Source organism: Trichogramma pretiosum, unplaced genomic scaffold, assembly GCF_000599845.2.
Source record: "Trichogramma pretiosum strain Unisexual culture from Peru unplaced genomic scaffold, Tpre_2.0 scaffold4, whole genome shotgun sequence".
Taxonomy (NCBI): domain Eukaryota; kingdom Metazoa; phylum Arthropoda; class Insecta; order Hymenoptera; family Trichogrammatidae; genus Trichogramma; species Trichogramma pretiosum.
The window spans coordinates 355728-376830 of NW_019641688.1; the positions used below are offsets into that span (position 1 = coordinate 355728).

A 21103-nucleotide genomic window follows, 5' to 3' on the forward strand; every position below is an offset into this window, starting at 1 on the left:
CCTTGAGCCTTTTAAACAGAGATGGAGTTGCTAGGCTGGATTTTTCAGTCGTTTACGTATACACACTCGCGGCAGGGGTATTGAGTGCGCAGCGAGGAGAGAAGTAGGAGAAAAATAGACGTCAAAAGGAGCACGTAGACTCAAACTGGTTTTGCGCTTGAAAAAATAGAATTGCCTTCTCACTCGCATCGCCTTCGATAGCTCAGTTGGTAGAGCGGTGGACTGTAGTTGGTTGATTCAAAGATAGAAATCCATAGGTCGCTGGTTCAAATCCGGCTCGAAGGAAAACCTCTTTTTGAAAATTTTTTCTTTTTTTTTTTGCATTTTTGTTTGTACTACAGTAAAAACATTAAATTTTTTATTGAAAATTTTTTTTAAAAATAATTTTTTTTTTATCAACGACAATATTAGCGCACGAGAATACTCGTGCAGAATGTATAAAATGTTATGCATGATCAAGTACCAATGTTTTGCCCGTCGTTGTGAATTTTTAAGTCGACTTTTGTCGTTATTTAATCATCTTTATAATTTTGAAGCAGTCGATTTTCGAAAGTTTCTATTACGTACGTATCTACGTATAAATTTATGCGGGTAAAGTTAAGTGAAAAGCGATGTACCGAATCTGTGAACCTATGAACTCGAAACTTTCGAAAAAGTTCAAAATTTCCCGTGATATTAGCAATTAAAGTATTTGAAAAACCCAACTCACAAAGAGTGTGAGAAATTAGAAAAATTTTCGTACCTCATGGACTACGTGGAACGTGTAAAATTCAGGAGGAGGCAAGCTTTGCACCGTAAAATTTCCTTTTGCTCTCTCTCTCTCTCTCTTTCTCTCGCTCTACCTCGAGTAATTTCCAGACCATAATGAAAATCCTCAAATTTTATCACGTGCACAAGCAGCAAAAATTAACATCACCAGCGGCAAATTAAATCAGCAGCAGTGTAACTACATTTGGCCCATTTACTGCACGCGCGCCGTACTACTGCATGTATGTACACACGCGCACGCACACAACCAAGCCAAAACTTCTCTCTTTCTCATTCCAAATTCAACTGCGGCCCGACGCACACGCGTAATCATCCCAGCGCCGGTATGCATGTGTGTATGTGTATACGAATGCGCAAGTTCCTTTGGGCTAAAAGCTAGTAGTATAGAGCTCGAGATGAAAAAAAAAGAGGAGAAAGACTCGGACGCACCAAGTATACGAGCAATGCCCGTCGCTTATATATTCGAATTTCGAAACTCGACCGAGCGTAAAACAATTCAGTAATTTCGTGTCTATATATTGTACAGTAGTAGCATCAGTTCAGGCTGCCCGTTGGCTTTACAAAAAAAACAGGTAGAGGAAAAAAATTATCGCTCAATTATATTCGTGCGGGGAAATTTCACGTGAAAAACTTTTTCAATATTTTAAGATGAAAAAAATTTCACCACCGATCGTACACGCTAATAGAACTTTTTTCTTTTTTTTGTACGCGCGATCAAAAAAAATCTCTGTATCAGTGTGAAATCGATACATTTTTTTCTATTCTTTCGAATGCTTTGCTCGATGCTTCAAGGCTAAAGAACGGATTTGATTTGGAAATGAATGGAAATCGGGAGAGGGGAAGTTTTACACTTTTATTTGCAGCGAGCGAGATAACTAGCGATCAAAAGCTAATCGGGTCACATTCGTGATACCGATTGTCTGATCTTTGTCGGATGCTTTAACCTCGTGATAATTTTTTTTTTTTTTCCTGCGATCGATTAGTGCAGCAGTTAAAGAGCATAATGGTATGCGCGCGTACGCCGCGAGAGATCCAATAAGCGTAGAATTTCGTATATATATTTCGCGTGTATGCATCCAGGAAGCTCTTCATCCTACCTCTCCTTATGGTTATAACAAATAATAGGCAATCAGCGGTGCACCATCTCGATCTGGAATTCGTGGAAACTAATATCTGAACTCAGGGCGTTGGCGCCCCTTTCCCAAGAGAGACAGAGAGAGAGAAGGAGAGAGGCCAAACCCAAATCTGCATATAGTACATATATATAGCGTACACATCCCTCTTCTATATGCAGCTCTGTAATTTATATCTGCATATCCAACGCGCGAAATTCCACCATCCATCTCTGTCTCCGAGTGTGTGTGTGTGCGTACGCACTGGCTGCGGGGCTGCTGCTGCTGCTGCCTGCGAGTCTTCTTACTCTTGAGCCAATGAATAAATTATGCGATGATGCTCGAGAGACCAAGAGTTAAGATTTACACTTATAGAACTGCTGCTGCTCTGTTCTGCTCTCGCTATCTCTCTTTGCTAATCATATGCATCCACGAGGCACTCGCAAAATAGCAGCAGCAGCAGCCAAAATACACAGACGGAAAGAGAGACGGAAAAATCAACAGGTGTGGGGAAAGAGAAGAGAGCTTTTTTCTCGTGCGCGCGCGAGTCTCGAGTTCTCGCTTTTTTCCCGACTTAATAAGCTGAAAAGTTTTTGGCTTTTTTGTTCTCTCTCTTGCTCTCCTTCTCCCACGCTCCAGTCGAGCTTGCATGCTAATTTGAGCGACGTAAAGTTGAAAAGTTTGATGATTATGCCAGACTATGAAATAAAAAAAAAAACTTCCGCGCGGCACATACAGTCTAGTGTGCATACCGCGTGCGTGCCTTATACACATATAGCTCGCCGCCACTGCCGCCGAGCGATATGATAAAAGACCAGTCAGCTGGGACGTTTATCAAGGATTTTCAATTCAAGCGCGACCTATACATCCTCCTTTTTCTTCTTCTTTTTCTTCATATCTTCCTTCTTTCTCTTCGTTCTTTTGTACACGTGACTATAGAATTACGCATTGGAGCATACACTTTCGCGCCTTTATTGATATTCAAATGTCTCTCTGTGCTCTTTGTGACGTTTTTCTTTTCTTTTTTTCCTGTATACATCGCAAAGGTTTTCGTACACAGATAAAAGTTGTACTTGGATATCCACGTTTACTTCTTTTTTCTGCGATTTTTCGTATCATTCGAGTTTTGCTCTCGCATGAAGCAACACTCACACACATGCCGTCGTCGCGAGTGCTTTCATGGAAACAATACGTTATGCACAACGTGTGCTTCAAAAGCCAATCTAGAGCGCAGCGTATGCGCAGTGATGCTGCATATATGCATTGCAGCTTCATCTGTACAGTCCGAGATCTTCATTCTCGATATGCACAGGACACAAGTGCTTATACATTTTATTTTGCTTTTAAATTTATCGTCTTCAAGATTTATACGCACGTTTTGATACGTAGAAGAGCTTTTTAAATTTCTTTTATGCGCTTATGTATTCTGTGTCCTGCATTTTGTTCGTTGATAAGTCGATCGCCGAGAAAGTGAATTTGTAATTGATGTAGAACTATACCAGAAAAAAAACTAGCTTATAATATCAAGGTATCTATCAAGTACTCTTAAATTTTTCTATAGTTCAGATTATTAAATCATTAATTCTGATTACTCAAAACGAGAGTTGATGATCTGAATGGACCAATTGATACTCGATCATCAATGCTTATATTATAGCCACTTAACCGCAGTGCTCCGTTGACATATCTCCCTCTCTCGTTTTCTCAACTGTCAGAATCAAAACATAAGTGTATTTGAGAGCCGTATTATGCCATTATCGACGCGACAAACCCTCCAAAAGTCATAATCGGTTCGTCTTTTCATTTTTTTTCATCCGTATAACACGGCCAACATTGGATCGACGAATGCGATCGGGTGCAGCGAGTCGTTGCAAACGTCACAAACATTTGCAGCACACGCCTACGCTTCTGTGTGATTTAAACCCGAGGATATAGGATGAATAATCCCCACGGCTGTGCGTAACCCGGTGGTAACTACAATCATGGGACTCCGCGTGTTCTGATTGGAAATTTACGCGAACCGCTCGCTTTCCGTAATTGAGCTGTGTTCGTGCGGTACAGCTCATAGATGCGAGTTTTGGGCCGTACAGATTGTAATTTTTTTTTCCATATGGGTATCATTTTTCTACTAGCAACTCTTGGCGTTATATTTTTAGAAACATGCATCGCGATTCATCAGAATTATTTGGACTAAAGATATCCCCAGTGAATTTTATAAAATTTATTTCTTTTCTTAGTATTAAAGATATAATCATAAGTTATTTGGACAAATGAAGAATACCTAATGGGCTACATTCATAATTCAGAATAATATATAATTATAGGTATGCAAAAAAGTGATTTGATAATTAAAGAGTTTGAGCCTTCTGGACATTAGATGTTTACGAGTTGTTATACGGTATGTTTATGAATTAACAAAGCTAAGAATTTTCTTGCAGCATCAAATATATTTCAAAAATCCTGTAGTTCACCGGCTAAATATTATCTTATCTCATCTGAAAAGTAGTTTACCTTGACCAATGCGTACGCCAAGTACTGTAACTGAACTCTAGATGGGTTTTTTTGTTTCAAAGAAACCTCATGCAAAGCAGATCAGGAATTACATATAAGCTTTTTCGATCGTAGGTTTTTCAGAACGCCTGGTATGTGTTCGAAATTCATGGCTATAATATTATATTGTTGTATGCGTATAAAAATAAGTAAAAAGCCAACTTCGGGCTTCTCGAAAAAGTGTGATAAACGGTCCCAAAAGTTCTAATAATGAAATTCAGGGACATGCGTGGCATCAGAAACAACAAGTTTTCCATGACAGCAGAAAAAAAATATTCCTGGTTATTTGATTTCACAGAGAATCGACCATACGTACAATGGCCTATAGCCAATATTCTGCGGCTTATATATATCCTGCCGGCGCCACCGCTGCCCTCCTCTGACCCACGCTGGTGCAGTATCATGTGCACCACTGTGCACGTTGCACCCCGTGTACGGTCGTTTGATATTTTATTTACGATTTTAGCCTGATGATCGTGGACGCGCGAGCAGCATCACAATATATGTATATCCTACGCGCTGCCACTGGGTTTTACAGAGAAGCGACTCTCGCGCGACTCACCGGAGCTAATATTATATTCATGCTCGGCTACGCCGACGCGATGCATGCAGAAAATTTTGCAATCAATTGGGGATAGAGATACACTCGCGTGTACCGTGTGCGTGCGAGCGGGTGTGCGCTTTATGCTATAAACGTCAAAAATATCGTCTTTGTTATTTACATCGATAATCAGGATGTCACTGTTGTATACCGCTTTTGTTGCGCGGCCCTATACATTAATAATGCATTTTTCGATCGGTCCTTCCGTGCGTCGCTTCAAAATTGCGCACACGTAGATAGTTAAACGAAAAGCAATCGAAACCAGTTGTGTTTTTGCGTCATTAAAACAGCGACAAATGCTTCCATGCAAAGTTCAATTATTCGTTCCATGCGACTGGATCAACTATTGCATCGCACACTTAAATTTGATTGTTGCCATTGGTTGAAACTCGGCGCATTGTATGAAAAAAGAGCCGCGCGCGCATATGGCGCTCGAATACAAACGATAAAATCTCGCGAAAAACGTCGGAACGCGCGGGACAATTGATGATGTGCGGACGAGGTGAAATCACTTTTCTCCCTCTCTCTACTTATTTTTGCGAGAAACACGTCTGATAAAAGTGCCACGAGCACATTATCGCTTGGCAAAAGTTCGCTATGCAGATACGGGCACAAACGGCCGCCCTATGTCTCCGTGCCTCGATTCAATTTATCAATCCTCTGCCGCGCGCGCGCGTCGCGTGCACGTCGGGCGTTTCCAACACCCGCATGAGCCGCCGCAACCGCCACATTTACACTTGTACAGCGATCCGCGAACCTGCAGCTTTATGTACGTGTCTACGGTATAGCCAGGCGTATATGTAAGTTGACAATAAGAGTATATATTCGAGGGAACTGAGAAAGAGAAACAATAACGTTTTGGCATGAATAGAAGAGAGACTTTTCAGATGTCCCTCGAGTTGGATATATATGCGTGCAGACGGACGTTGACAGTGGCGAAAATCAGACGAGATTTATTGGATTTATCGGGAGAGAAGACGACTCGCGAGCAGTGGCACTTATTATGTGTACATTGAGAGCTCTGCCACCTAGACCGCAGTATAAATCCATAATTTATACGATACAATCGAAGCCCGCGCTTTAGGCACTATTGTTTCGCGGATTTTATGCAATAATATAGCCTACGTATAGCTGCGAAACGTCGCGCCCTACGCTGCGCGGCATCGTCGTCGTCAGTATTTCTTTGTTCCGCGAACTACGACGACGACGAGGATGAGAAGGAAGACGATGTGCATTAGCAATGGTAGCTGTATCATGGTGCTCGGAGCACGCTTACGGATTTGTATCTCGTGTCTGCGAGGCGCGCGTCGCAAAAGGGAGAAAAAAACGAGACTTGAAATGTATGTCAACGCGTACGCCACACCGATACCTGCACGTAAGTGAACGCGACTCGGGTGCGTGTGGCGTGTACACCCGTCTACATCATTCTATCGAATTTTTTCAATTTTCTCTCGCAAGCTCGCGTACATGGATCGTCGTGCGCAATGCGAGAGAACAGTTACCGTAGCTCGGAAAAGCCAGGCCATGCATACTGGTACGGATAATGGTTGAACGTTCGATTATTCTTGATATCGTGGAATACAATCGTAATGGACTACTACTGCTGTACTGCTGGCCGGGCGACGCGCGCGCGATGCAATAAAAGCGCTGCAGCAGCTAGCTTGCATTATCGCGTATATGCAACTGCATGAGCAGCAGTGGCGTGGTGTATCGTTGGGTATGGAGTAGAAAAAAAGCTCACGAGCTATATGTGCGCGCGTATTTTTACAGGTAGAAAAAGAGGTACACCATCGGACGAGCTTGAGCGGGAAAGAGAGAGAGAGAGATAGAGAGAGAAAGAGGGCGAGAGCTTCGACGTCTATCTCTACTTATATACAAACGCACTCTTCTTCCGTTCGGCTATTTTCTTTCTCTTTCTCTCTCTGATGCTGCCGCGCGTCAAGCAGCCAGCAGTAGTATACTGTCCTATCTGCCAAGCCTTAGGAAATCCCCTTACTCTCTCTCTGGGCTTCGTCTCTTTTTTGCATACATATAGCTATATACGTAAAATAGCTCTATATATATATGGATGTGCTGGTATGGGTGTGCAAGAGACAATTCGATTCGATAAGATCTTATGTACACTCGCGGCACAGCGTTCGCAGTTCTATCTCGCTTCGTTCGAGCTTCGTATACGCGAGGACTCGACTTTCTGCCTAGGATAAATAGAAAGATGTCCGTTCGGCCTGTCGGATGCTATCTCTCTCTCTCTCTCTCTCTCTCTGACTTTTGTGCTTTTTTTCCTCACCATTCTCTCTCTCTTCCTCGCTTATACCTTCCGCGCATTTGTATGTTTTCGACATTTCGCTCTTGGCTCTCCTGGCGATTCTAGCCTCTGATATAACGAAATTAGTCAATCTCGTTGCTCCCTCTCTCTCTCTATCGCGCGCGCAAGCTCGAGGCTTGTATCCTCTACAGAAAAAAAAAATCGCGCACACAAAGACGTGCATGTTTATAAAAACAAACGCATGCGGCCTAAATGCGCAGCACTTTCTAGAGGCCGTGCCTTAGCATCAGCAGCAGCAGACACCGCTCCTTTCTTGCAAATAAATATCTAGATACAAGCTGGGTACTATTATGCGCAATGCGCGCTTGCGAGACGCTTACACGCGCACCCGAGTAATCTAATGGCGTAGTGCATAGCGTGTATCATATACATATACAGCGTAGCGACGATGCAAAAGACGATGGTAAGCAGCAGCAGCGGCGGCAGCGAGCCCAGTAGTAGCAGCAGCAGCAGCTAGTGCACACTGCACACAGTACGTAGTGCAAGCAACGTCTCCGGAGATACGCGACGCGACCATTTGCATAACAATAAGGCACTATAAGCTTATGCACGTATATACCAGCACTCACACTCTCTTTCTCGCTTCTCTATCTCTCCATATAATATATACGTCTTGAGTCCTGCAATGGCTACGGCGGAGAGAAAGAGAGGAAATGCCGGTTGCGTTTATTGCGCAATACGTTATACGTCGTGGACGTCGTCGTTGTTTGGTTGCTGTTGCTGTTGCTGCTGCAGAGAATCGCAACACTATAAACCGAGACACCGCCTTTCATTAGCTCCGATATGCTTCGATGAATTTTTGGCTCGAGCTTTTATTTGCTCGAACCCGTTGCAGCTGCAATAATTACGTTTATAATTTTCTCTCCAAAGGTACTTATAAAGTCTACAACGTGTTGACCGCGGCTCACGAGTCGAATCGCTATTCTTTTCTTTTTCGATCGTATAGTGCAAGCGTACGGATCGGTATTATATGTATAATATAGCACTTGCTAGATGAAGCGCATCACGCGCTGCCCTCGATATATAGCAGTAGTAGTGGTATGGGAGGATTATCTTGAAAATGCCGCCGCGTGACGTCGCGCGTCGAGGGTACTAATGACGCGTGTCATTCGTTACACTTCATTTTCTCTCTCTCGTCCGTTATATCTATTATTACTGCATATACAGGCGCGAGCACACCCGTCACGGCGCGAGCCACGTGGATTATTATACGGAATTTTGCCCTAGGATTGACTCTGCGCGTTATTACGCAGAAAACGTATAGGCTATTACGGCGCCTGTATGTAGCTGCTTCACCCTTGGCTCGTTGCTGGCACACACCGCGCGATGAATGATTGACGGCACTCTGGATATTGATTGGGCTCAAAAATCCCGTAGGGATTCGCGTACAGCTAAACCGAAGGATCGACAGGTTCTCGACGCTAAATCCCTAAAAAAACTCGAGCTTTTTCATATAAATACCGTTGTAGCAAATAATAATGTTCATTGAAATGACTTTATATATATTGATGTGCTCAAGTTTCATAGATTGAAAGTCAGCTACAGATCATTATTTTCCGTTTTTTTCTCTTTGCTAACGGTTATAACTGTCGATAAGTTTGACAGTCCTATATCCGTCTAGTAAAGGTTTTCATTTACGCACAATGTATGCGTTTTGGGCATGTACGATGCCTACTGCGAACAAACGATTTTTACGCACCAGCAAGCGTTAAAAAAGAAAGAAAAGGATCGGAGATGCGTTTGACGCGATTAGAATCAATTGGGAACCTCGATCGAGACAACGCGTACGCGTTGTGACCACGTCCTCTGTGTCCTACGAACTCGCTGCATCGGCGGGTCCGTGCGTGTGCATAGAGGGAACGAGAAAAAAAGAGAGAGAGAGAGAGACTAAACAGGTGACGCAGCAGTAGTTATCATCGAATAAAGCCGGTACAGTGTATGACATGCAGCTCGAGGAAGTACGCGTGTGCAAACACACTCTGTGCGTGCGTGCACAAAAAAGCATGCGATCGCACAGGCTGCGTGAAAGCAAAGGAGAATGAAAGAAATAGCCGCCACAGCGTTTTATATTGTCGATTGTGTGTACCGATGACATCTATTGGTGATTATCCATTCACTATTTATCTTGGTTAAGTTTTGACTGATTATTGTTATATTTAAAAGATTGCTCTGGATTCGTTAATTTTCAATCTCAATAAACGTAGAATTCATACAAACTTCAAATTCGGATTCTTTCAAAAGGAAAAAAAGTCATTTTATCGTCTCACGGCGCGAATTGAAATAGTTTTAATGATCAAGCAAATTTGATAATCTAGGAGGAAAGGCTTGGCAGCTTGTGTCCGGAAACGAGATAAGCGAACTTGCGCGGCACCTTTTCGGAATATTTTTACGACATCCCTCTTGGCCGCCTGCGGATTGCAAAATAGCAGACAGTAACTTTGTCTCTTTCTTTGTCTTTCTTTGCAACACCATTAACTTTCGGGAAACTTTCGTGGATAGATATATATTTGTTAGTCGCAGGAAGCTACATCTCAGCTCGATAATAATCAGCTTTCATAAACTGAAAAAATATTATTTTTACTCGAGACTATATTTCGACTTGTATTCGCTTTCGTGGACAAAGTTTCAACTTACCCAGGCGATGAAACTACAACTAAATGGGATTTTTGATCGATCGACGGCTTTGTTTTGGTTCAAAAACATCAGTAGCATATGGACAGTTTTTCTGAACTATTAAAGTTCTAGAAAATTTTCACGTGTACAAAGAATTAGCCATTCTGCTAAGTTTTTTTTAAATCGCTATGTGTATATGCGTTCAGCAGGCTACATCATATCAATTTTAAAAAAGTAATTTTCCAAACTTCCAAATGATTAAATAATTCATCATACATTTTAGGTCGATCTGCGCAAAATTAAGCGATTCCGCGTTTGGTCGCTCGATCCGCGCGCGCAGTCACATACGCGCTGCACGCATATTTGTTATGCTTGACCTAATTTCGACGATCACGCGCGCGCATACGTATACATTTGAGCGGCGCACCGAACTGCATGTATATGCAACGTGCATCTCTGAAATTTCATCCAAGTCGACAAAAGATTAATTAATTATTTTTGTCCGTATACATGGAAAACGAGCAGATCTCGCGATCGAGTCGTTATTAGCAAACAGAGCGTAAAGTCCGCATTGAAAATTAGCATGTACGCAGCCGCGAGCGCGTCACGATCGTATATATACATTAATAATACACGCATGTGCTGCACTTTTTAACGCTCGCTTATGCGAAGGCTTTAATCATGCGCTCGCATTATTGTACTATATGTGGAGAAAAAATTTACGCGTACAAAAATGCACGTAGCCGCCCACAACGTAACGCGTGCTGGAACGGTGGTTACACGAACACATAGGTGCTTTTGGCATTAAGTCGCGCAGACACACACGTTGGGCGAATATTTTTAACGCATTATCAAGCCGCGAGTACAGCTCGCCCGATGCCATATACACATGCTATATGCAGCTCAACAAAAAAGTAATTAGCCTGGTTAACTGTTTAACGAAGCGTTAAGAGGCTCCTCGCGCGGGCTGAACAATGCGCTGCGGTTGCGGCAGCAGCAGCAGCAGCAGCAGCAGCAGCAGCAGCTGTGCGCACGCGAATTTCGATATTATATTGGCCTGTACAACAACATCAGCCAGTAAAATTCGCGTATAATCTCCTTGTAAAATTTGACTCTTTTTAAACTCGTCTTTTGTCTACCAGAGGCGCGGCGGAGTGCTTAACGCACGAAAATTTACGCACGCGGCAACGCATGCAGCGAGCGCGCGGAAATAATGTATTATATGCGCGAATACGCACGTTATGTATAATCTGGAGCTGGAGAAACGCGGAGCGGAGTTAAATTTTCAATTTATATTCAACGATTAAGGATAAGACGTATACGTTTATATATATAAGCTCTTTTCTCTTTGTCTTTTAATATCGCCCTTGCCTTTTTACACGTGTGCCGCGCGCTCTATATACAAGGATCCATTAATAGACGATGGGCGCCCACACTCGCATCAATGTCCTTTTGTTGGCGCAAGATTCGTCGTCGTTTTTTTTTGCTGCTCCGTATCGTGAGCTTATAGCGGTTGTACTACGTGGGTACGTGTCGTCGTTCGTCGCTGCAGTGTGTACGTGTATTTATATAGGAAAAAGATCAAATGGCTGAACCCGAACTCGAAGTCGCTCGATACTTTTCTTAGCCCATCGCGATGCGAGCTGTGCAGGCGGGCGCCCAGCACTCCAACAAACAAATATCAGGTTTGCCAATATTGATTCTCGCTATTGCTGTTACTGCTGCTTCTGCATGAGAACTGCATTTATATACATATAGACGCGCTGCACATGCGTGTCTATCCTCGTGATCGTGACTGTGTGTATGTGTGTGTGTCTAAGCCCCGATCGTTACTTCTACTTTTCGATTATCCTCCGACCGGCACAATACACATAAATGTATACTACACGTTATACGCAATCGTATAGGTAATCGCGTGCAAGGATAGTTGAGCCGGTCGAGCGATCCTGTATATAGCTACTCTGTCTATACAACGTGTGTTTGTGTTTTGCCGTTTTGTTAGGATAATTACCATCGAGTGAGCGAAGGAGAAAGACAAGCGAATTGCTTCGTTTCGTTGTTACTTCTCGCGAGCCGAAAGTTGCAAAAAGATGTACCGCGCGGCACGATTGTACGACGCGGTATTGTATATCAATTACTTTTGCTCCAAGTCGTAAGTTTTGGAAAAGTAAAATCCCTGAATGCATAGACGTACACAAGCGATGCACGTACATACGCGGCAATTGCGTGTGTGAAGCGTGTAAGGGCAATCAACGCTCCGAACACGCGTGTATCATTCGAATCATGTGCGCGCGCCTCTCTCTCCCGAAGACAGCGCAGCAAAGACACGAGAGTGCAAAACACAAGTTTACGCGTGACTCGAGCTTTCTCTACCTCCGTACGTACATGTATATATAGCGTCTGTTTACCTTTGGCTTATATAGCTTATACATATAAGCGTGTTCAGGTACGTAGAGCAGCTGTGAGCAGGAGCTTTCGTACTCGTCGTCGTGATGCTTCCGTTGCGGCCTCGTGCGTGAATAATGCCGCGCGGCAGTTAGCAGCAACAGTAAAAGCTCCGGTGCGCAATCAGGCCTTTCACGCGATTCTCCTTCATGCACACGCACACACACACACACACACACACACACACACACACACACACACACACGCGTGCAGCAGATACACGTACATATTTATAATACGAAATGTATGCTGAACAGATGTAAGAAAAAAAAATCCTTCCTACGTGATACTAGTCGTGGGGGAAACATTGACTGCGCGATCGCGCCTACGCACGTACGACGTACGTATATATGTATAATATTATACACACGGCGTGCATATATCGCCAAAGGAAAGGTGGAAAATCGAAGTCGCGCGTAATATGCAAAGCACGCGGCTGTATCGTTTGCGCGCGCGGGACCGAACCACAAAGCGTCTAGCGTCTGTGTCTCCATGCGTCTGTTCTGTGTGTGTGTGTGTATGCATGTATGCGTATGTGGAAGCAGACAAGCTTTACAGCACACACATACATACCAACAGCAGCAGCGGCAGCAGCGAGAACATCCCTTTCCTCTTTTTTGCATTCTGCATATTTACGATTTACATAGCATAACGCACTCACGTACAGAGAGTCGCGCGAGCGCCGCCACCGCACCGCGCGCATATATGTTCATATATTATTATACGTCCCCGCGTGTATCTGTATGTGTGTGTGTGTGACTCGTACAGTATATACGCCTATACATAGTGCTTATATTTACACTTGCCGAGAGACTGACTGCGTCGGCATACATAAAGATGCGAGCTACTATGTGCTGCGGTGAGAGTATGTATGCGGCAGAAGGGCACGAGGCACAGGGATCCCGTACCTATACCGCCGCTTTGATAGGTCTGTTACATGCATGCATAGCGTCACAATCAAAGAAACGCGCGCGTACGCGAGAATTTATCTAGATAAATTGATCGAATTTTCCATGGTGTATGTTGAATCGCAGTTACCTATGAGAGGAAAAGCGCCGAATTTGGTAGTTTTCAATTTTATATTTTCTTTGTGTAATTATGTTTATTTAAAAAAAAATACTTTGTTTTATGCTAAATTATAAAAATGCACGAACGAATTTATATAAACTTTTTACTTATGATATGTTGCAAACAGAATGATCATAAAAGCTTTTTTAGTCTATCAACAGATGGAGCATTGTGAATTCACAAGTGGCAAAAATTTTTTTGAATTCTATACATGAGACAAAAGTTTTCGGCGTTAGATTCTTGTGTTAAATATTGTTCGTCTTGTTTCGGAGTTTAAAGATAGTTTTTTGCGTTTTCGGCGTATGCAAAAGACTATAGAAAAATCCCATGTAATCATTTTTCATCCTTAGTATAGTTATTCGTTGGGACTGTACTCTCGTTGGTGTTTTTGTCAAAGTTTAGTGACCACGTAATATGAATTTATGACTTACAATGATTGCACTCCACGTTAGTTTGTGATTTGGACCCAGGTGGCGCGTTACTTTTCGCAAGAGAAAGGATACGTGAATGCCAATAAAAACTATACTAAATGTAAGGAAGCGTAAATTCTGTATTATTAAAATATCTTTTACGGAGAGAAAGGAAAAATGTTATAATTCGCCTTCAAAGAAATTGTTGAAGGTACCCGGATCTCACGTAGTCTCACTGATGAGTTACACCGAATTTATATGCAATAACAGCTCCTCGATTGCGCATGTATCATTGTAACTCAGCGCGAAGCGTATAACGAGCTCATTAACCGATACCCCTTGACGATGAGCACCGACCGATCGTCAGATAGACGAGCCTGTTTAACTGCCACGCTCACGCGTATCAACTTCATTCTCTTACGCGGGTGACGATAAGCCTATAGGCTCCTGCGCGCAGCTCATCTACATATATATATATTGCAATATACATATATCTCGGGAGCTGCGTATAAAGCTCGGCGGCCGCTTGTTTGCATCGCAAAACATTCGAAGCACAAGGGGGTGCGTCGCCGCGTCTACGCAGCAAGAGAATATATAATGGCTCATTTGTAACCTCGTATTGCGCAATTATAATATCTATATATATGCGTGTGCTATATACGTTTACGTGTGCACGGTGCCGACATCGGCTGCTAACGTTCTATGTATACACGTGTGATTGTGTCCGTTGCGAATTTCTATATGTGCGCATATAATAATATGTAAACGTGCCCTACAACGTGGACGCGCACATCGATTACCAAGGGGACCCGTGTGTACACGTATATGTACCGTACATACGACATACATACATGTATGCCAAGCGAATGTTCGCATACGTGGCTAATTCCCCGCGATAAATGCAATTGTATGTATCGACGAATTCACTCGTTTGTCCTCGTCCGACACCCCAATATAATAAGCGCGCTACACACAACACACACCCTCGAGAAGCAGCAGCAGCAGCATCAGAATATATAAAAACCGATGGGGAGCCAAGCAATATACGTCGACGAGAGCGTCAGATCCTTTCTTTCTTTCGTTTCTTTCTTGCGTTCGCGAGCATCGCGCGCAACGTAAGGGATGCGTGCGCACGCGCGTGCCTCGACCCTTAATCGGTACTTGATGAAAATCGTTTAACGACCGGCTTGAATTCGTCGCTTCTCTTGGGCGAACAAAATAGTGGATTACTGCGATCGTGCAATCACGCGCGAAGGCAAGGATTATAACTTGGGCGCGAGGGGGAGCGATTGACGAACGGCTTATATGAAACGTTTCAATCGTCTAAGAGCACATGCATCTTCTTCTGCTCGATTATCATTTTTGCCATTTTTAAATTCTTTCGCTTACTTACGACGGAGTCACCAGTTGGGCTGCACGATTATTAAACCGAATAATTTTACAAAAAAAAAAAAAAAAAAAAAACAGTTCTTCTCTTCTGCCGCGACCATTATCTCGTGAAAGTTCACGAATGAAATTATTCAGCGAGTTCAGAACCGCAAACGACATGATTTAAAAAGTTAACAAGCGGAACTTTCCTTATAATTCGAGTCTTCTTTTCACTCGCAAGTATTTTCTTCTTCTTTCTCTGTGTAGCTTTTTAAATGCCTGATTGACTTATTAGTTCTTCAACGTGATTTTTTTTCTTTTTATTTTTGACAAAAAAAAATTTCCTTCGAAACAGAATTAGACTCTGTGCGAGAGTTGGAGGGAAAAAGATTTCTTGGATTCAATATCATTGAAGCCTGCTCCAAGAAAAGTAAAGGAAGAAGAATGAGAGAAGGAAAGAGAGAGAGAGAGAGAGAGTTGAAAAGTTTCAAGCGTACTGCATGCTCATTGAGAATTTTAGATTCGCACGTTTTAACTCTTCTTGTGCCGTACGCCTCGTTGTCGCTGTGTCGTTGAGTCACGAGGCCGAACTTTGAAAGAAAAGGAGAGCGAACGAGGTAAGACCGGAGGAGGACTTTGAAATGAGCTCAATCGACGATAGAAAATTCTCAAGGTTTTGTCTATTCGAAAAGTTTTTTACTCGATTGATTAATTTTATGACCGGCCGAGAGAAGAAATAAAATGGCTCGAGCTGAAATATTTACAATTATTCCGGACTCGACGAAAGTCAACAAAAGTTCAGCCCACTCGCTTACAATTTGCTTAAGCGAGCCATTCATAATTTGACAATAGAATAATTCATGTAGTAACGATAGGAGATCATTATTCAATCAAATCTAATGTCTCAAACATACGGTTGCTTGCGATCTTTCATTGACTCGCCTTCGAAAATCGAAGGAATCGTAATTCTCGAAGAAAATCTCATTTTTGTACAATGTCATTGTACAATGTCCCACACGGTAGCCGATTGTTTCTTCATTTCGTTGATAATGCGAGGATATCCTCCAAAACACGTTTGCAACGAGATAACTTTATACTTCTGAATTGCGATAGGTCCCAGTTTGCTTTGTATAGAATAAATTCGTTTGAAAAATGGGTTTCCTTCGGTATAAATCGTACGTATAGTCGAGACAACCCTCCCTTCGTGATAAAAAAAAGGAGCGAGTCCAGCTGGAAAATGTAGACAATAGAGAATTGCCACTTGCGCGCAGGCCTTTCATTATATCGTACAGAGAGGTAATTGGGGTTTAAATCACGCGAGGAGATCCAGTGGCTGCTCGCGCGAGATTTATTTAATTTCACCACCGTGAGGCCTTGATTAAAATATGCCTCGCGCACGCGTGCCGCGAAGATTCTCCGATTTCTCGCCACTCAGAGCGTACGTAGTTGGCATCGAAAAAACACGCCTACAACACAATATTATTTGAAATGTTTGCTGGAAACTTATACGTGCTGGCAAATTGTTGGTTAAACAATTCATGCGCTCGACGCACCGCGACTCGGTGTTTCGTATACGGAATGCATTGCGCGCGAAAATCTGATAGGGCGTATCGCGCGCGGGCGTTCAGCGGAGACTTAATCACCCGGCCCAGACGTACATCATCGCCGCGGAGCGTTGCGCGATCAACGATTTTACCTTTTGGCCACTGGATGCATATATAGCATATAAGTTATGTAGTGCATAACCGTGTGCCACAGTGTGTGTGTCTACACGGACGCGAATGTTTACGATGCTTCCAGCTATATAAGTTATTGGGCAAGTAAAGCTCTATATAGAGCTAGCCAAGTTGCCGCGCGCTTATCTCGTATAAGTGTTGCTCGTACATCGTCCAAGGTAAAATAATCCGTGCGTATAATCATAAAAAAAGTTAAAATGCGTCAAATTAAAAATGTCTGTAATTCTTGTAGCGTTGGCGGCATTTCGGTAAAATTCGTCGCGTTAATGCGACGCCCAGCGGAATGTACGAAATTGGAAACGAATGCTTGCATTCAGAAAACCTCGAAAAATAATAAATACGGCGCACAGCGTCGTTACACGGGTATGCAAGCGGTCGGCGGGGGGTGAATTGTAAACTGATCGAGTGTCGGGGCCATTTATCATTGATTCGCAGGTTGTTCGAGCGCGCGTCACGCCAAACCAACCAAGCACAATGGAATATTACGAATAATTACGATTATATGCATCTCGCTCTGTCCCGGGACTTTGGTTCCTCTGCCCTGCAGTGTGCCTGTGTGCACCGACATCATTGATGCTGCTGATGCTACTGCTGCTGCTGCTGCTGCTGCTGCTGCTGTTGTAGAGTTCAGTCCGGATGTACGGGTGCTTTGAAAATATATATATTGGCTCCTGTGCATCGTAGGGAATTTCTGTGTATAAAGTGCACAGGGAGAGATAGAGAGAAGCCGCATAGCTGCCCGCATGCGCCGGGCACGGATAAATATTAAATCAGCGCGACTCTGCATTACACGTGTGCGCGCACCTGTTTTACGCGCGACGAGCACGCACGCAGCTATACACTGTGCTCTCCGCCCGGCTAGTCATGCGCGTCATTTTTGCACCGAATATTTACGTTACAACAATGGGCGTAGTACGCGAGGAATTCGCTGCAAAAATTTGTCATCCTGCAGCCCGCCCCCTTCAATTTCCCTGTACCTCGTTCTTCTTTGAAATTCGTGTAATTCGTGGCGCGCTCCTCGCAGTCGCATGACAAATTGTTCTAATTCGGAGCGACGTAGCTCCACTTGAATTTACTGCATTAGGACTTCCTCGTGCGCCTGATTATGCGACAGGACAGTGATAGTTGGCTACATTTACTACGTACAATGCGCGTTGGTCAAGTCAACTGCGTCTCTCCCTCTCTGTCTCACTCTCGCTCTTCTCGTGTGCTGTATTATGAATTACGAATTTCAAGAACATCTTTGTCTGTCTCGGGAGACCAAAACACTATACTGCCACTGCCACTGCGCTGCGCGACTACTAGAGAGTACACAGCTCTATACACCGATTCACCGCAGTTGGTTTGCGGCTCAAGGGACCTCGTGCAATTTTAATCACAGTTGTTACCAATGCGCGCACAGAGCTCTATTCCTCCTCTTCCTCACCCTTCTTCTTCTTCTTCTCTCTCTCTCTCTTTCTCTCGCTCGCTCTCCTCTCTATTTATTCTTCCACCTACCTACGTGAATACACCCGTGTGTGAGACTTTATAATACACTCGTATATATAGTTTAAGCTTTGTGTCGAATTTTCAAATCTCTCGCGCAAAGCCTATACATAAACGCGGCTCAATATTGCTCGCGTGTATGCTCTGCAGACACGCTCGCAACGTCTGCCACCGCTGCTGCTTTGTCCGAACTCGTAACACGGTACGATGTCGTCGACCGCGTTAATTTTTGATTCTGTACACTCTCTAGGCCCTATCTCGTGCTGCTTCAACATACTCGCTTTTCACTTTTCGTACGAACGAAAAAAAATTAAATTTAACGAGTGTAACGTCAAGAGATGCAAAATTTTATAAAAGGAAACTTCGACTGATATGAACTTGATCTAATATATGCTAAACGAACATTTTTTTGCCGCTTGCGGATTTACGACACTCTATCTGTTGATGGAATCATAAAGCTCATAATCAAATATGACATCCTTGATCTCGATAAATCTTGTTGCGATCCGAATGAATTTTGGAATATTAATTTTTACATTTTCCTTCAAAAACCGAACTCATTAACGAATTATAAAAATATAAATACCACATTTCATCTATAAATGGTTGTGTAAAAACAGCTGTTGAAAGTAAAGTAATTCGTAGTTTGAAAAAACTCTCTATCTGAGGAGTCCATATTCGATAGGATTATCGTGCTCGTTTTTTACGGGCTTACTCTTCTACCCAGCGCAGGTAGAAAAGTCTTTACTTCGAAATAGCGCTGCCTCAATAAATTATAAATATTTTACTGGTATTTTATTCCTTTTACCGCAGTAGTAGATAATGTTGCGTGTCAATCAGTGCAAGCGTGAGCTTTAATATCAAGCAGTTGTTTCACAATTAATTCATAGTACCCACTCAACGATATTACGTATATTTCAGCACGCTACTTTGCAAGTATTCATTAAATAATGGAAAATAATTTTTTTTTGCACATTACGCGCACTGTTCCATGTGTCCCTCCGACCATTTTTTCTCTCGTTTCGCTGCAGATTTTGACACTTTGGCAGCTTTTATCCACAAGGATTAGATACATTCAATCACCGATGAAATTCTATACTTATAAATACTCGAAAACTGGCCGGCCTGCCGCCGCTACTGCTCTTGCAGGACTCGAATGAGTGATTTAAAACCTGCACTATTTTAGTTTTAAAAATCGTAAAAATAAAAGCTCTGAAAAATTCTTCAAAACCAGCGGCCGAAAAAAAATCGCCCGTTCAAAAATACGCAACGGCGCGGTAGCGTGCAAATGGTCAAGCGTTTACAGCTATACGCGTATACATGGTATAGAATGAAGAGCGAGAGAAACAGAGCGAGAGAGCTGCCTTGCAAACAAATAGTCTCATCAACAACGACCTTTGCCCTTTTTACGCGCGTACACGTACTCGCGCGCACACATCGCTGCCGCGTGTATGCGCTCTCGCGCGTTCGTGTTACTTCGATTGCTCATTTTTCAGTATGAGCACACGCAAGGGTCGCGGAGAGTAACGTGGCCCGTTGCAACGCAACAAAAAAAAACCGTAAAAATAATCCCTCGAACAACGTGTGAAAAACGAGCCGCGTGGATTAACCGTAGAGAGTGAGCGCAAGTAGTAGTAGTAATAGTAGCTGTAGCCGTGGTGCAAGCAACGCACCAATCGGGTGTCGAGCACGCTTCGGTCGCATGCGAAATTTTTCGCGTGCATGAAAAAATATCGCTCGGGCCAGTGCGCGCCTTGTAAAATGCTATATACGTGTATCATACAATTTCAGGTTAAAAATGGAGACCCACGAGCTGCACATAGCAAATAAGCCTGTTTTTGTTTATCTTCTCGTGTGCGTGTGATCGCATACCTGCGAAGTATAGATACGTATACGCGAGGGCTCGGCGGTCAGTTTTTTTAATGCTCTCCGTACAAAGCTCGGCGTTGATACGTTGTTTATCGAAACGAGAATGCGTTATTAGATGCAAATTCGCCTTGTAATTGCACCCCGTGGTCGAATTGGGCGGCATTGTCTTGTTGCACAAACTTCGCCCACGTATACACGATCTTGGACTCTATTTTATGCGACGAGCGTTTGACAAAGCGAAACGTTAGCATGGATATCTTGCCTACGTAAACACACGCACGCGTATACAGGAATATTAAGCCTCTGCTTTGTTTACTTTATAAACCGAAGCGACGTGTACAGCAGCGCAAGGTATATGCCATCGAATTACGGCGAATCGTGCGGTGCACTTCGCGTGTCTATAGGAAAATAACCTGCTCGCATCGAGAAAAAAAGAAAAAGAAAGAAAGGAAACAAAAACAAAAGTTATCAGTTCCAGAGCCATACACTGTTTTCTTTCCAAACACTACACAAGGCGAATATTGACGCGCGCCCTTGCTGCGGGGGGTTGATACACAGCGAACGGCAGTCGTGCATTATGCACAGTCGAACGCACCCGATCCTCGAGATTCAATGCGAATAAATAACACACATAAATGTATAATATATTATATTCAAGATTGCGAGGTGAAAAAGCTTTGCGAAGTTTAAGCAAGAAAAAGGAATGAATAAATAAATAAAACGCGGGTGTGGAGTTTAGTGCAGCTATGAAT

The 21103-nt window shown here is 43.2% G+C and overlaps 1 protein-coding gene and 1 non-coding gene across 2 annotated transcripts in view; both read left to right on the forward strand.

Moving 5' to 3' along the window:
• Nucleotides 1–21103, forward strand: part of LOC106656209 (von Hippel-Lindau tumor suppressor homolog) — a 46885-nt gene that overhangs the window by 1014 nt on the left and 24768 nt on the right. The window lies entirely within an intron of this gene.
• Nucleotides 192–285, forward strand: Trnay-gua. The gene is made up of 2 exons: nucleotides 192–228; nucleotides 250–285. It is a non-coding gene; the product is annotated as a tRNA-Tyr (tRNA).